Consider the following 16291-nt stretch of genomic DNA (forward strand, 5'->3'; position numbering starts at 1 on the left):
GTACAGGACGGGGTATGGTGCAAAGTCAGAATTACGCAAAAATATTACATCCATACAAGAACTGGTACTTCCTTTTGCAGATATTTCCGTCGCTACTGCAAATATTGAAATCAAACTTATATGAATATATAGAGGAACATGTAGCCTTTCAGTTGACAGCAAAATGCAAGATTTAGATAATTCTTAGACCTTTTATGCTAAAAAATATGAAGCATTCTCTGCGCGGGATAAGGACCGGTATGGCGCAGACGAAGCCAGAATTCCGAAAAAAAGGAGGCATTTTAGAGAAGAGCTCGCAGTTCCTTTGACAACTATTTCCCTAACTACTGCAAATATGGATATGAAAGTTATATGAATGGATAGAGGAACATCTGGCCTTTTAGATGACACCAAGATATAGATAATTCTCAGACCTTTTATGCTCGATTATATGAAGCATGCACTGTGCATGCAAATATTTATGTCATGATGACGTCATCACGTGATTTGTTATTAAATTGTGAATACTTAAATATTCCTTTAAATGTATAAAAACCCATATAAAATCAACCGTGGCCTCCTGCAACATTCTGTTTGCAGCAAGGGCCAGGATAAAATGTGGTCTTGATTTCGTCTCGTGTAGGTCAAATGACATAACCATTCCTTCCGGTTTAAACCGGAAGTAGGCTTATTGTTTGAAAGTGGTAAAAGCTGTAAAGTTTTTTTCAACATAAGGCGTCTGTCGGTGTTAATGCTGGGTTGAAACCTTGGTTATATCTTGGAGAGGAAGTGCTTTGAGCAAATATTGAGCTCATTAAGTGATAACGTCATAAATAATTGCTTTTTTTTCGTAATGGACATTATCGACGTTATCAACTTGTCAGCTGTTGTTAATTCTGCCTGGATTCTACTTTTGCGTTGATTAAAAAGGCGCGTGACACCCGATGATCTGCGTGGGGACGTATTAAGTCCTGAACCCCAAACAGGACGGGTGATGAAGTCAACGACAACATCAGACCCTTAACTTGCAGATTCAGCGTGGCGACAGTTGCCAAAGAATGGAAGGGTAGTTTTAAAGTGTATATCATACAGTTCAACTTCTAGTCACAGTTATCAAAAGTGAAATTCATTTTTGCGCCAAAATGTTCAGGATAGGGCAACAGATGTCATCTCTAGTGGTCCTGCAATCTTTGTTCTTATATTTTGTACACAGAAAATGTGAAATGTGCAATGGATTACTCTTATGTTAGATATTATCAAAGATTTTTTGTTTTTTAGTGTGCAATGCATATTTATGATTATGCAAATAACACGGGTTCCGCAGACCAATGTCAGTGGAGAATACACTCTTTAAGGCCCCTATATCTTCTAAAGTACATGTCAGAATGGGTTCTAATTTTGCAGATACCTTGAATAGAGAGTGCTTAAGAGGAAAATTGACCTTATGTGATGATGACGTCATGAGTAGACAAGTCACGTGACATTAAACTGAACTCTTGAAGGCCCTATATCTCCTGATGTATCAGACTAATCAGATTCAAATCTTGCAGATATCTTGAAAAGGGTGTGCGTCAGAGGAATATTGACCTCATGTGATGATGTCGTCACCAGGAGACAAGTCACGTGACATGAGAGGGAAACTCTTCAAACCACTATACCTCGAAAAGTACATGTCCAATGCGGTTGAAACTTTGTGTGTAGCTTCAAAGGGAAGGGTTTTCGACGAAGCCAGAATTCTGCAAATATTAAGAGGCAGTTTGACAAGAACTTGCACTTCCTTTTGCTTATATTTCCCTTACTACTGCAAATATGGAATTCAAACTTATATCAATGGATAGAGGAACATGTGGCCTTTCAGATGACACCAAGATTGCCTGATTTAGATAATTCTCAAACCTTTTATGCTCGATTATATTAAGCATTCCTTGCGTGGGATAAGAACTGGTATAGCGCAAACGAAACCAGAAATCCCCCAAAATGGGAAGCAGTTGGAAAAGAACTTGCACTTCCTTTGGCAGCTATTTCCCTAACTACTGCAAATATGGAAATGGAAATGGAAACTTATATGAATGGATAGAGGAACATGTACCCTTTCCGATGACACCAAGATTGCAAGATTTAGATAATTACAAGACCTTTTGTGCTCGAATATATGAAGTCTTCTCTGGGCGAAAACAGCACCCGGCGCAGCGCAAAGTCAGAATTTTGCAAAAATATAAAGCAGTCAGAAAGAACTCGCACTTCCTTTTGCAGATATTTCCCTAACTGCTGTAAATATGGATATAAAACGTATATGAATCGATAGAAGAAGATGTGCCCTTTCAGGTTACACAAAGATAGCCAGATTTGGATACTTTTTAGACCTTTTATGCTCGAATACATGAAGCATTCACTGTGCGAGTACAGGACATGGTATAGCGCAAAAACAGAATTACGCAAAAATATCAAGCAGTCAGAAAAAACCTGGCACTTCCTGTGGCAGATATTTCCCTAACTACTGCAAATATGGAAATCAAACTTATATGAATGGATAGAGGAACATCTGGCCATTCCGATGACAGCAAGATTGCAAGATTTAGATAATTGTCAGACCTTTTATTCTCGATTATATGAAGAATTCTCTGCGCGGGATCAGGACCGGTATAGCGCAGACCAAGCCAGAATTCCACCAAAAAAGGAGGCAGTTGCAAAAGAACTCGCACTTCCTTTGGCAACTATTTCCCTACCTACTCCAAATAAAGCTATAAAACTTCTATAAATGGATAGAAGAACTTGTGGCCTTTCATATGAAAGCAAGATTGCAAGATTTCGATAATTTTCAGACCTTTTATGGTCGATTATATGAAACATTCTCTGCGCGGGATAAAGACCAGTAGAGCGCAGAAGGAGGCAGAATTCCGCAAAAATATCAAACAGTCAGATAAGAACTGCCACTTCCTTTGGCAGATATTTCCCTAAGTACTCCAAATATGGATATGAAACTTATATGAATGGATAGAGGAACATGTGGCCTCTCAGATGACACCAAGATTGCTAGATTTGGATAATTCTCAGACCTTTTAAGCTCGATTATATGAAGCATTCTCTGCGCGGCATAAGGACCGCTATAGCGCAGACGAAGCCAAAATTCCGCAAAATTATCAAACGGTCAGACAAGAACTGAGACTTCCTTTGGCAGAGCTTTCCCTAATTACTGCAAATATGGATATGTAACTTATACAAACAAATAGAGGAACATGTGGGCTTCCAGATGACAGCAAGATTGCAAAATTTAGATAATTCTTAGACCTTTTATGCTTGAATATATGAAGCCTTCTATGTGCAGGATCAGGACCGGTATACCGCAGACGAAACCAAAATTCCGCAAAAAAAGGAGGCAGTTGGAAAAGAACTCGCATTTCCTTTGGCAGATATTTCCCTACCTACTGCAAATTTGGAAATGTACCTTATATAAATGGATAGAGGAACATGTGGCCTTTCAGATGACACCACGATTGGAAGATTTAGATAATTATCAGACCTTTTTATGCTCGATTATATGAAGCATTCTCTGCGCGGGATAAGGACCGGTATAGCGCAGACGAAGCTAGACTTCTTCAAAAATATCAAGCAGTTCGACACAAACTTGCATTTCCTTTGGCAGATATTTCCTAAATACTGCAAACATGGATATGTAACTTATACGAACAGACAGGGGAACATGTGGTCTTTTAGATGACAGCAAGATTGGAAGATTTAGATAAATATCAGACCTTTTATGCTCGATTACAGGAAGCGGTCTCTGCGTAAGATAAGGACCGCTATAGCGCAGACGAAGCCAAAATTCCGCAAAATTATCAAACGGTCAGACAAGAACTGAGATTTCCTTTGGCAGAGCTTTCCCTAATTACTGCAAATATGGATATGTAACTTATACAAACAAATAGAGGAACATGTGGGCTTCCAGATGACAGCAAGATTGCAAAATTTAGATAATTCTTAGACCTTTTATGCTTGAATATATGAAGCCTTCTATGTGCAGGATCAGGACCGGTATACCGCAGACGAAACCAAAATTCCGCAAAAAAAGGAGGCAGTTGGAAAAGAACTCGCATTTCCTTTGGCAGATATTTCCCTACCTACTGCAAATTTGGAAATGTACCTTATATAAATGGATAGAGGAACATGTGGCCTTTCAGATGACACCAAGATTGCAAGATTTAGATAATTCTCAGACCTTTTATGCTCGATTATATGAAGCATTCTATGCGCGGGATAAGGACCAGTATAGCGCAGACGAAGCCAGAATTCCGCAAAAAAGGAGGCTGTTGGAAAGGAACTCGCACTTCCTTTGGCAGCTATTTCCCTTACTACTCCAAATATGGATATGAAACTTATACAAACAGATAGGGGAACATGTGGCCTTTCAGATGACACCAAGATTGCAAGATTTAGATAAGTCTTAGACCTTTTATGCTCGATTACAGGACGAAGCCAGAATTCCGCAAAAAAGGAGGCTGTTGGAAAGGAACTCGCACTTCCTTTGGCAGATATTTCCCTAACTACTGCAAATATGGATATGTAACTTATACAAACAGATAGGGGAACATGTGGCCTTTCAGATGACAGCAAGATTGGAAGATTTAGATAATTCTCAGACTTTTTATGCTTGAATATATGAAGCCTTCTATGTGTGGGATCAGGACCGGTATAGCGCAGACGAAACCAAAATTCCGCAAAAAAAGGAAGCTGTTGGAAAAGAACTCGCATTTCCTTTGGCAGATATTTCCCTAACTACTGCAAATTTGGAAACGTACCTTATATGAATGGATAGAAGAACATGTGGCCTTTCAGATGACACCAAGTTTGCCAGATTTAGATAATTCTCCGACCTTTTATGGTCAATTATTCGAAACATTCTCTGCGTGTGATAAGGACCAGTATACTGCAGACGAAGCCAGAATTCTGCAAAAATATCAGGCAGTTCGACACATACTTGAATTTCCTTTGGCAGATATTTCCCTAACTACTGCAAATGTGGATATGTAACTTATATGAATGGATAGAAGAACATGTGGCCTTTCAGATGACACCACGATTGCAAGATTTAGATAATTATCCGACCTTTTATGGTCAATTATTTGAAGCATTCTCTGCGCGGGATAAGGACCGGTAAAGCGCAGACGAAGCTAGATTTCCTCAAAAATATCAGGCAGTTCGACAAAAACTTGCTTTTCCTTTGGCAGATATTTCCCTAACTACAGCATACTTGGATATGAAACTTATATGAATAGATAGGGGACGTGTGGCCTTTCAGATGACAGCAAGATTGGAAGATTTAGATAAATCTTAGACCTTCTATGCTCGATTACATGAAGCATTCTCTGTGTGGGATAAGGACCAGTATAGCGCAGACGAAGCTAGACTTCTTCAAAAATATCAAGCAGTTCGACACAAACTTGCATTTCTTTTGGCAGATATTTCCTAAATACTGCAAACATGGATATGTAACTTATACGAACAGACAGGGGAACATGTGGTCTTTTAGATGACAGCAAGATTGGAAGATTTAGATAAATATCAGACCTTTTATGCTCGATTACAGGAAGCGGTCTCTGCGTAAGATAAGGACCGCTATAGCGCAGACGAAGCCAAAATTCCGCAAAATTATCAAACGGTCAGACAAGAACTGAGATTTCCTTTGGCAGAGCTTTCCCTAATTACTGCAAATATGGATATGTAACTTATACAAACAAATAGAGGAACATGTGGGCTTCCAGATGACAGCAAGATTGCAAAATTTAGATAATTCTTAGACCTTTTATGCTTGAATATATGAAGCCTTCTATGTGCAGGATCAGGACCGGTATACCGCAGACGAAACCAAAATTCCGCAAAAAAAGGAGGCAGTTGGAAAAGAACTCGCATTTCCTTTGGCAGATATTTCCCTACCTACTGCAAATTTGGAAATGTACCTTATATAAATGGATAGAGGAACATGTGGCCTTTCAGATGACACCAAGATTGCAAGATTTAGATAATTCTCAGACCTTTTTATGCTCGATTATATGAAGCATTCTATGCGCGGGATAAGGACCAGTATAGCGCAGACGAAGCCAGAATTCCGCAAAAAAGGAGGCTGTTGGAAAGGAACTCGCACTTCCTTTGGCAGCTATTTCCCTTACTACTCCAAATATGGATATGAAACTTATACAAACAGATAGGGGAACATGTGGCCTTTCAGATGACACCAAGTTTGCCAGATTTAGATAATTCTTAGACCTTTTATACTCGATTACAGGAAGCGTTCTCTGCGCGAGATAAGGACCAGTATAGCGCAGACGAAGCCAGAATTCCGCAAAAAAGGAGGCTGTTGGAAAGGAACTCGCACTTCCTTTGGCAGATATTTCCCTAACTACTGCAAATATGGATAAGTAACTTATACAAACAGATAGGGGAACATGGGCCTTTCAGATGACAGCAAGATTGGAAGATTTAGATAATTCTCAGACCTTTTATGCTTGAATATATGAAGCCTTCTATGTGTGGGATCAGGACCGGTATAGCGCAGACGAAACCAAAATTCCGCAAAAAAAGGAAGCTGTTGGAAAAGAACTCGCATTTCCTTTGGCAGATATTTCCCTAACTACTGCAAATTTGGAAACGTACCTTATATGAATGGATAGAAGAACATGTGGCCTTTCAGATGACACCAAGTTTGCCAGATTTAGATAATTCTCCGACCTTTTATGGTCAATTATTCGAAACATTCTCTGCGTGTGATAAGGACCAGTATACTGCAGACGAAGCCAGAATTCTGCAAAAATATCAGGCAGTTCGACACATACTTGAATTTCCTTTGGCAGATATTTCCCTAACTACTGCAAATGTGGATATGTAACTTATATGAATGGATAGAAGAACATGTGGCCTTTCAGATGACACCACGATTGCAAGATTTAGATAATTATCCGACCTTTTATGGTCAATTATTTGAAGCATTCTCTGCGCGGGATAAGGACCGGTAAAGCGCAGACGAAGCTAGATTTCCTCAAAAATATCAGGCAGTTCGACAAAAACTTGCTTTTCCTTTGGCAGATATTTCCCTAACTACAGCATACTTGGATATGAAACTTATATGAATAGATAGGGGACATGTGGCCTTTCAGATGACAGCAAGATTGGAAGATTTAGATAAATCTTAGACCTTCTATGCTCGATTACATGAAGCATTCTCTGTGTGGGATAAGGACCAGTATAGCGCAGACGAAGCCAGAATTCTCAAAAAAGTAGGCTGTTGGAAAGGAACTCGCATTTCCTTTGGCAGCTATTTCCCTTACTACTCCAAATATGGATATGAAACTTATATGAATGGATAGAGGAACACGTGGCCTTTCCGATGACAGCAAGATTGCAAGATTTAGATAATTCTCAGACCTTTTATGCTCGATTACAGGAAGCGTTCTCTGCGCGAGATAAGGACCGGTATAGCGCAGACGAAGCCAGAATTCCGAAAAAAATATCAAACAGTAAGACAAGAACTGCCACTTCCTTTGGCAGATATTTCCCTAACTACTGCAAATATGGATAAGTAACTTATACAAACAGATAGGGGAACATGGGCCTTTCAGATGACAGCAAGATTGCAAGATTTAGATAATTCTCAGACCTTTTAAGCTTGAATATATGAAGCCTTCTATGTGCGGGATCAGGACCGGTATAGCGCAGACGAAACCAAAATTCCGTAAAAAAAGGAAGCTGTTGGAAAAGAACTCGCATTTCCTTTGGCGGATATTTCCCTAACTACTGCAAATTTGGAAACGTACCTTATATGAATGGATAGAAGAACATGTGGCCTTTCAGATGACACCAAGATTGGAATATTTAGATAAATATCAGATCTTTTATGGTCAATTATTCGAAACATTCTCTGCGTGTGATAAGGACCAGTATACTGCAGACGAAGCCAGAATTCTGCAAAAATATCAGGCAGTTTGACACATACTCGCACATCCTTTAGCAGCTATTTCCCTAACAACTCCAAATATGGATATGAAACTTATATGAATGGATAGAGGAACATGTGGCCTTTCAGATGACACCAAGATTGCAAGATTTAGATAATTCTCAGACCTTTTATGCTCGATTTCAGGAAGCATTCTCTGCGCGGGACAAGGACCAGTATAGCGCAGACGAAGCCAGAATTCCGAAAAAAATATCAAACAGTCAACAAACTTATACAAACAGATAGGGGAACATGTGGCCTTTCAGATGACAGCAAGATTGGAAGATTTAGATAATTCTCAGACCTTTTATGCTTGAATATATGAAGCCATCTATGTGCGGGATCAGGACCGGTATAGCGCAGACGAAACCAAAATTCCGCAAAAAAGGAGGCAGTTGGAAAAGAACCCGCATTTCCTTTGGCAGATATTTCCCTAACTACTGCATATTTGGATATGAAACTTATATGAATAGATAGGGGAACATGTGGCCTTTCAGATGACAGCATGATTGGAAGATTTAGATAATTCTTAGACCTTTTATGCTCGAATATATGAAGCCTTCTATTTGCGGGATCAGGACCGCTATAGCGCAGACAAAACCAAAATTCCGCAAAAAAAGGAGGCAGTTGGAAAAGAACTCGCATTTCCTTTGGCAGATATTTCCCAAACTACTGGAAATTTGGATATGTACCTTATATGAATGGATAGAGGAACATGTGGCCTTTCAGATGACAGCAAGATTGGAAGATTTAGATAATTATCAGACCTTTTATGGTCAATTATTTGAAGCATTCTCTGCGCGGGATAAGGACCGGTATAGCGCAGACGAAGCTAGACTTCTTCAAAAATATCAGGCAGTTCGACACATACTTGCATTTCCTTTGGCAGATATTTCCCTAACTACTGCAAATATGGATAGTAACTTATACAAACAGATAGGGGAACATGTGGCCTTTCAGATGACAGCAAGATTAGAAGATTTAGATGACTCTCAGACCTTTTATGCACGATTTCAGGAAGCATACTCTGCGCGGGATCAGGACCAGTATAGCGCAGAAGAGGCCGGAATTCCGCAAAAAATATCAAACAGTCAGACAAGAACTGCAACTTCATTTGGCAGATATTTCCCTAATTACTGCAAATATGGAGATGTAAGTTATACAAACAAATAGGGGAACAAGTGGCCTTCCAGATGACAGCAAGATAGGAAGATTTAGATAATTGTTAGACCTTTTATGAACGAATATATGAAGCCTTCTCTGCGCGGGATAAGGACCGGTATAGCGCAGACGAAACCAAAATTCCGCAAAAAAAGGAGGCAGTTGGAAAAGAACAAGCACCTCCTTTGGCAGCTATTTCCCTAACTACTGCAAATATGAATATGAAATTTATATCCATGGATAGAAGAACATGTGGCCTTTCAGATGACACCAAGTTTGCCAGATTTAGATAATTCTCCGACCTTTTATGCTCGATTATAGGAAGCGTTCTCTGCGCGAGATAAGGACCGGTATAGCGTAGACGAAGCCAGAATTCCGCAAAAATATCAGGCAGTTCGACACATACTTGCATTTCCTTTGGCAGATATTTCCCTAACTACTGCATATTTGGATATGAAACTTATATGAATAGATAGGGGAACATATGGCCTTTCAGATGATAGCAAGAGTGGAAGATTTAGATAATTCTCAGACCTTTTATGCTCGAATATATGAAGCCTTCTCTGCGCGGGATAAGGACCAGTATAGCGCAGACGAAGCCAGAATTCCGCAAAAAAAGGAGGCTGTTGGAAAAGAACTCGCACTTCCTTTGGCAGCTATTTCCCTACCTACTGCAAATTTGGATATGTAACTTATATGAATGGATAGAGGAACATGTGGCCTTTCAGATGACACCAAGATTGCAAGATTTAGATAATTCTCAGACCTTTTATGCTCGATTATATGAAGCATTCTCTGCGCGGGATAAGGACCAGTATAGCGAAGACGAAGCCAGAATTTCGCAAAAATACCAAACAGTCCGACAAGAATTGGCACTTCCTTTGGCAGATATTTACCTAATTACTGCAAATATGGATATGTAACTTATACGAACAAATAGGGGAACATGTGGGCTTCCAGATGACAGCAAGATTGCAAAATTAAGATAAGTGTTAGAACTTTTATGCTCGAATATATGAAGCCTTCTAAGTGCGGGATCAGGACCAGTAAAGTGCAGACGAAACCAAAATTCCGCAAAAAAAGAGGCAGTTGGAAAAGAACTCGCACCTCCTTTGGCAGCTATTTCCCTAACTACTGCAAATATGAATATGAAATTTATATCCATGGATAGAAAAACATGTGGCCTTTCAAATGACACCAAGTTTGCAAAATTTAGATAATTCTTAGACCTTTTATGCTCGAATATATGAAGCCTTCTCTGCGCGGGATAAGGACAAGTATAGCGCAGACGAAGCCAGAATTCCGCAAAAAAGGAGGATGTTGGAAAAGAACTCGCACTTCCTTTGGCAGCTATTTCCCTATCTACTCGAAATATAGATATAAAACTTATATGAATAGATAGAGGAACATGTGGCCTTTCCGATTACACCAAGATTGCAAGATTTAGATAATTCTCAGACCTTTTATGCTCGATTATATGAAGCATTCTATGCGCAGGATAAGGACCAGTATAGCGCAGACGAAGCCAGAATTCCGCAAAAATATCAAACAGTCCGACAAGAACTGGCACTTCCTTTGGCAGATATTTCCCTAACTACTGCAAATATGGATAAGTAACTTATACAAACAGATAGGGGAACATGTGGCCTTTCAGATGACAGCAAGATTGGAAGATTTAGATAATTCTCAGACCTTTTATGCTCGATTTCAGGAAGCATTCTCTGCGTGGGATAAGGACCAGTATAGCACAGACGAAGCCAGAATTCCGCAAAAAATATCAAACAGTCAGACAAGAACTGGCACTTCCTTTGGCAGATATTTCCCTAATTACTGCAAATAAGGATACGTAACTTATACGAACAAATAGGGGAACATGTGGGCTTCCAGATGACAGCAAGATTGGAAGATTTAGATAATTATCAGACCTTTTATGGTCAGTTATTTGAAGCATTCTCTGCGCGGGACAAGGACCGGTATAGCGCAGACGAAGCTAGAATTCCTCAAAAATATCAGGCAGTTGGAAAAGAACTCGCATTTCTTAACTACTGCAAACATGTATATATAACTTATACAAACAGACAGGGGAACATGTGGTCTTTCAGATGACAGCAAGATTGGAAGATTTAGATGAATATTAGACCTTTTATGCTCGATTACATGAAGCCTTCTCTGCGCGAGATAAGGACCGGTATAGCGTAGACGAAACCAAATTCCGCAAAAAAAGGAGGCAGTTGGAAAAGAACAAGCACATCCTTTGGCAGCTATTTCCCTAACTACTGGAAATTTGGATATGTTCCTTATATGAATGGATAGAGGAACATGTGGCCTTTCAGATGACACCACGATTGGAAGATTTAGATAATTCTCAGACCTTTTATGCTTGAATATATGAAGCCTTCTATGTGCGGGATCAGGACCGGTATAGCGCAGACGAAACTAAAATTCCGTAAAAAAAGGAAGCTGTTGGAAAAGAACTCGCATTTCCTTTGGCAGATATTTCCCTAACTACTGCAAATTTGGAAACGTACCTTATATGAATGGATAGAAGAACATGTGGCCTTTCAGATGACACCAAGATTGGAAGATTTAGATAAATCTTAGACCTTCTATGCTCGATTACATGAAGCATTCTCTGTGTGGGATAAGGACCAGTATAGCGCAGACGAAGCCAGAATTCCGCAAAATAGAAGGCTGTTTGAAAAGAACTCGCACATCCTTTAGCAGCTATTTCCCTAAACCACTGCAAATATGGATATGAAACTTATATGGATATATAGAGGAACATGTGGCCTCTCAGATGACACCAAGATTGGAAGATTTAGATAATTATCAGACCTTTTATGCTCGATTATATGAAGCATTCTATGCGCGGGATAAAGACAAGTGTAGCGCAGACGAAGCCAGAATTCCGCAAAAATATCAAACAGTCCGAAAAGAAGTGGCACTTTCTTTGGCAGATATTTCCCCAACTACTGCAAATATGGATTAGTAACTTATACAAACAGATAGGGGAACATGTGGCCTTTAAGATGGAAGCAAGATTGGAAGATTTAGATAATTCTCAGACCTTTTATGCTCAAATATATGAAGCATTCTCTGCACGGGAAAAGGACCGGTATGGCGCACACGAAGCCAGAATTCCGCAAAAAGAGGAAGCAGTTGGAAAAGAACTCGCACTTCCTTTGGCAGCTCTTTCCCTAACTGCTGCAAATATTGATACAAAACCTATATGAATGGATGAAGGAACATGTGGCATTTCAAATGACACCAAGATTGCCAGATCTAGATAATTCTTAGACCTTTTATGCTCTATTATATGAAGCATTCGCTGCGCAGGATCAGGACCAGTATAGCGCAGACGAAGCCAGAATTCCGCAAAAATATCAAACATTCAGGCACGAACTTGCACTTCCTTTGGCAGATATTTCCATAACTACTGCAAATATGGATATGAAACTTACACAAATACATAGGGGAACATGTGGCCTTTCAGATGACAGCAAGATTGGAGGATTTAGATAATTCTTAGACCTTTTATGCTCGAGTATGTGAAGCATTCTCTGCGTGGGATAAGGACCAGTAAAGCGCAGACAAAGCCGGAATTCCGCAAAAAAAAGAGTTCAGGTGAAAAAGAACTCGCACTTCCTTTGGCAGCTATCTCCCTAACTACTCCAAATAAAGCTATAAAACTTTTATAAATGGATAGAAGAACTTGTGGCCTTTCATATGAAAGCAAGATTGCAAGATTTCGATAATTTTCAGACCTTTTATGGTCGATTATATGAAACATTCTCTGCGCGGGATAAAGACCAGTAGAGCGCAGAAGGAGGCAGACTTCCGCAAAAATATCAAACAGTCAAATAAGAACTGCCACTTCCTTTGGCAGATATTTCCCTAAGTACTCCAAATATGGATATGAAACTTATATAAATGGATAGAGGAACATGTGGCCTTTCAGATGACACCACGATTGCAAGATTTAGATAATTATCCGACCTTTTATGGTCAATTATTTGAAGCATTCTCTGCACAGGATAAGGACTGGTAAAGCGCAGACGAAGCCAGAATTCCGCAAAAATATCAGGCAATTCGACACATACTTGCATTTCCTTTGGCAGATATTTCCCTAACTACTGCATATTTGGATATGAAACTTATACGAATAGATAGGGGAACATGTGGCCTTTCAGATGACAGCATGATTGGAAGATTTAGATAAATCTTAGACCTTCTATGCTCCATTACATGAAGCATTCTCTGCGTGGAATAAGGACCATTATAGCCCAGACGAAGCCTGAATCCCGCAAAAAAAGGAGGCTGTTTAAAAAGAACTCGCACTTCCTTTGGCAGATATTTCCCAAACTACTCCAAATATGGATATGAAACGTATATGAATGGATAGAGGAACATGTGGCCTTTCAGATGACACCAAGATTGCAAGATTTAGATATATTTCTCAGACCTTTTATGCTCGATTTCAGGAAGCATTCTCTGCGCAGGATAAGGACCAGTATAGCGCAGACAAAGCCAGAATTCCGGAAAAAATATCAAACAGTCAGACAAGACCTGCCACTTCCTTTGGCAAATATTTCCCTAATTACTGCAAATTTCGATATGTAACTTATACAAACAGATAGGGGAACATGGGCCTTTCAGATGACAGCAAGATTGGAAGATTAAGATAATTCTCAGACCTTTTATGCTTGAATATATGAAGCCTTCTATGTGCGGGATCAGGACCGGTATAGCGCAGACGAAACTAAAATTCCGTAAAAAAAGGAAGCTGTTGGAAAAGAACTCGCATTTCCTTTGGCAGATATTTCCCTAACTACTGCAAATTTGGAAACGTACCTTATATGAATGGATAGAAGAACATGTGGCCTTTCAGATGACACCAAGATTGGAAGATTTAGATAAATCTTAGACCTTCTATGCTCGATTACATGAAGCATTCTCTGTGTGGGATAAGGACCAGTATAGCGCAGACGAAGCCAGAATTCCGCAAAATAGAAGGCTGTTTGAAAAGAACTCGCACATCCTTTAGCAGCTATTTCCCCAACTTGTCCAAATTTGGAAACGTACCTTATATGAATGGATAGAAGAACATGTGGCCTTTCAGATGACACCAAGATTGGAATATTCAGATAAATATCAGACCTTTTATGGTCAATTATTCGAAACATTCTCTGCGTGGGATAAGGACCAGTATACTGCAGACGAAGCCAGAATTCTGCAAAAATATCAGGCAGTTTGACACATACTCGCACATCCTTTAGCAGCTATTTCCCTAACTACTCCAAATATGGATATGAAACTTATATGAATGGATAGAGGAACATGTGGCCTTTCAGATGACACCAAGATTGCAAGATTTAGATAATTCTCAGACCTTTTATGCTCGATTTCAGGAAGCATTCTCTGCGCGGGACAAGGACCAGTATAGCGCAGACGAAGCCAGAATTCCGAAAAAAATATCAAACAGTCAACAAACTTATACAAACAGATAGGGGAACATGTGGCCTTTCAGATGACAGCAAGATTGGAAGATTTAGATAATTCTCAGACCTTTTATGCTTGAATATATGAAGCCATCTATGTGCGGGATCAGGACCGGTATAGCGCAGACGAAACCAAAATTCCGCAAAAAAGGAGGCAGTTGGAAAAGAACTCGCATTTCCTTTGGCAGATATTTCCCAAACTACTGGAAATTTGGATATGTACCTTATATGAATGGATAGAAGAACATGTGGCCTTTCAGATGACAGCAAGATTGCAAGATTTATATAAATCTTAGACCTTCTATGCTCGATTACATGAGGCATTCTCTGCGTGGGATAAGGACCAGTATAGCGTAGACGAAGCCAGAATTCCGCAAAATAGAAGGCTGTTTGAAAAGAACTCGCACATCCTTTAGCAGCTATTTCCCCAACTACTCCAAATTTGGAAACGTACCTTATATGAATGGATAGAAGAACATGTGGCCTTTCAGATGACACCAAGATTGGAATATTCAGATAAATATCAGACCTTTTATGGTCAATTATTCGAAACATTCTCTGCGTGGGATAAGGACCAGTATACTGCAGACGAAGCCAGAATTCTGCAAAAATATCAGGCAGTTTGACACATACTCGCACATCCTTTAGCAGCTATTTCCCTAACTACTCCAAATATGGATATAAAACTTATATGAATGGATAGAGGAACATGTGGCCTTTCAGATGACACCAAGATTGCAAGATTTAGATAATTCTCAGACCTTTTATGCTCGATTTCAGGAAGCATTCTCTGCGCGGGACAAGGACCAGTATAGCGCAGACGAAGCCAGAATTCCGAAAAAAATATCAAACAGTCAACAAACTTATACAAACAGATAGGGGAACATGTGGCCTTTCAGATGACAGCAAGATTGGAAGATTTAGATAATTCTCAGACCTTTTATGCTTGAATATATGAAGCCATCTATGTGCGGGATCAGGACCGGTATAGCGCAGACGAAACCAAAATTCCGCAAAAAAGGAGGCAGTTGGAAAAGAACTCGCATTTCCTTTGGCAGATATTTCCCTAACTACTGCAAATTTGGATATGTACCTTATAAGAATGGATAGAGGAACATGTGGCCTTTCAGATGACACCAAGATTGCAAGATTTAGAAAATTATCAGACCTTTTATGGTCAATTATTTGAAGCATTCTCTGCGCGGGATAAGGACCGGTATAGCGCAGACGAAGCTAGAATTCCTCAAAAATATCAGGCAGTTCGACAAGAACTGCCACTTCCTTTGGCAGATATTTCCCTAACTACTGCAGATATGGATATGTAACTTATACAAACAGATACGGGAACATGTGGCCTTTCAGATGACAGCAAGATTCCAACATTTAGATAATTCTCAGAGCTTTTATGCTCGAATATATGAAGCCTTCTATGTGCGGGATCAGGACCGGTATAGCGCAGACGAAACCAAAATTCCGCAAAAAAAGGAGGCAGTTGGAAAGAACTCGCATTTCCTTTGGCAGATATTTCCCTAACTACTGCAAATTTGGAAATGTACCTTATATGAATGGATAGAGGAACATGTGGCCTTTCAGTTGACACCACGATTGGAAGATTTAGATAATTATCAGACATTTTATGGTCAATTATTTGAAGCATTCTCTGCGCGGG

At 39.6% G+C, this 16291-nt stretch overlaps 1 long non-coding RNA gene across 1 annotated transcript in view; it reads right to left on the reverse strand.

The window, feature by feature from the left end:
• Positions 1–901: 901 nt before the first annotated feature.
• The window catches only part of LOC110990911 (uncharacterized), a 181449-nt gene continuing 166059 nt past the window's right edge, over positions 902–16291 (reverse strand). Inside the window, exon 8 of the long non-coding RNA XR_015425965.1 lies at positions 902–1715. This is a non-coding gene — a long non-coding RNA (uncharacterized LOC110990911). The remainder of the gene's footprint in view (positions 1716–16291) is intronic.

This window comes from Acanthaster planci, linkage group LG07 (genome assembly GCF_054643075.1).
Source record: "Acanthaster planci isolate LZ-2023a linkage group LG07, COTS_SCS, whole genome shotgun sequence".
Lineage (NCBI taxonomy): Eukaryota > Metazoa > Echinodermata > Asteroidea > Valvatida > Acanthasteridae > Acanthaster > Acanthaster planci.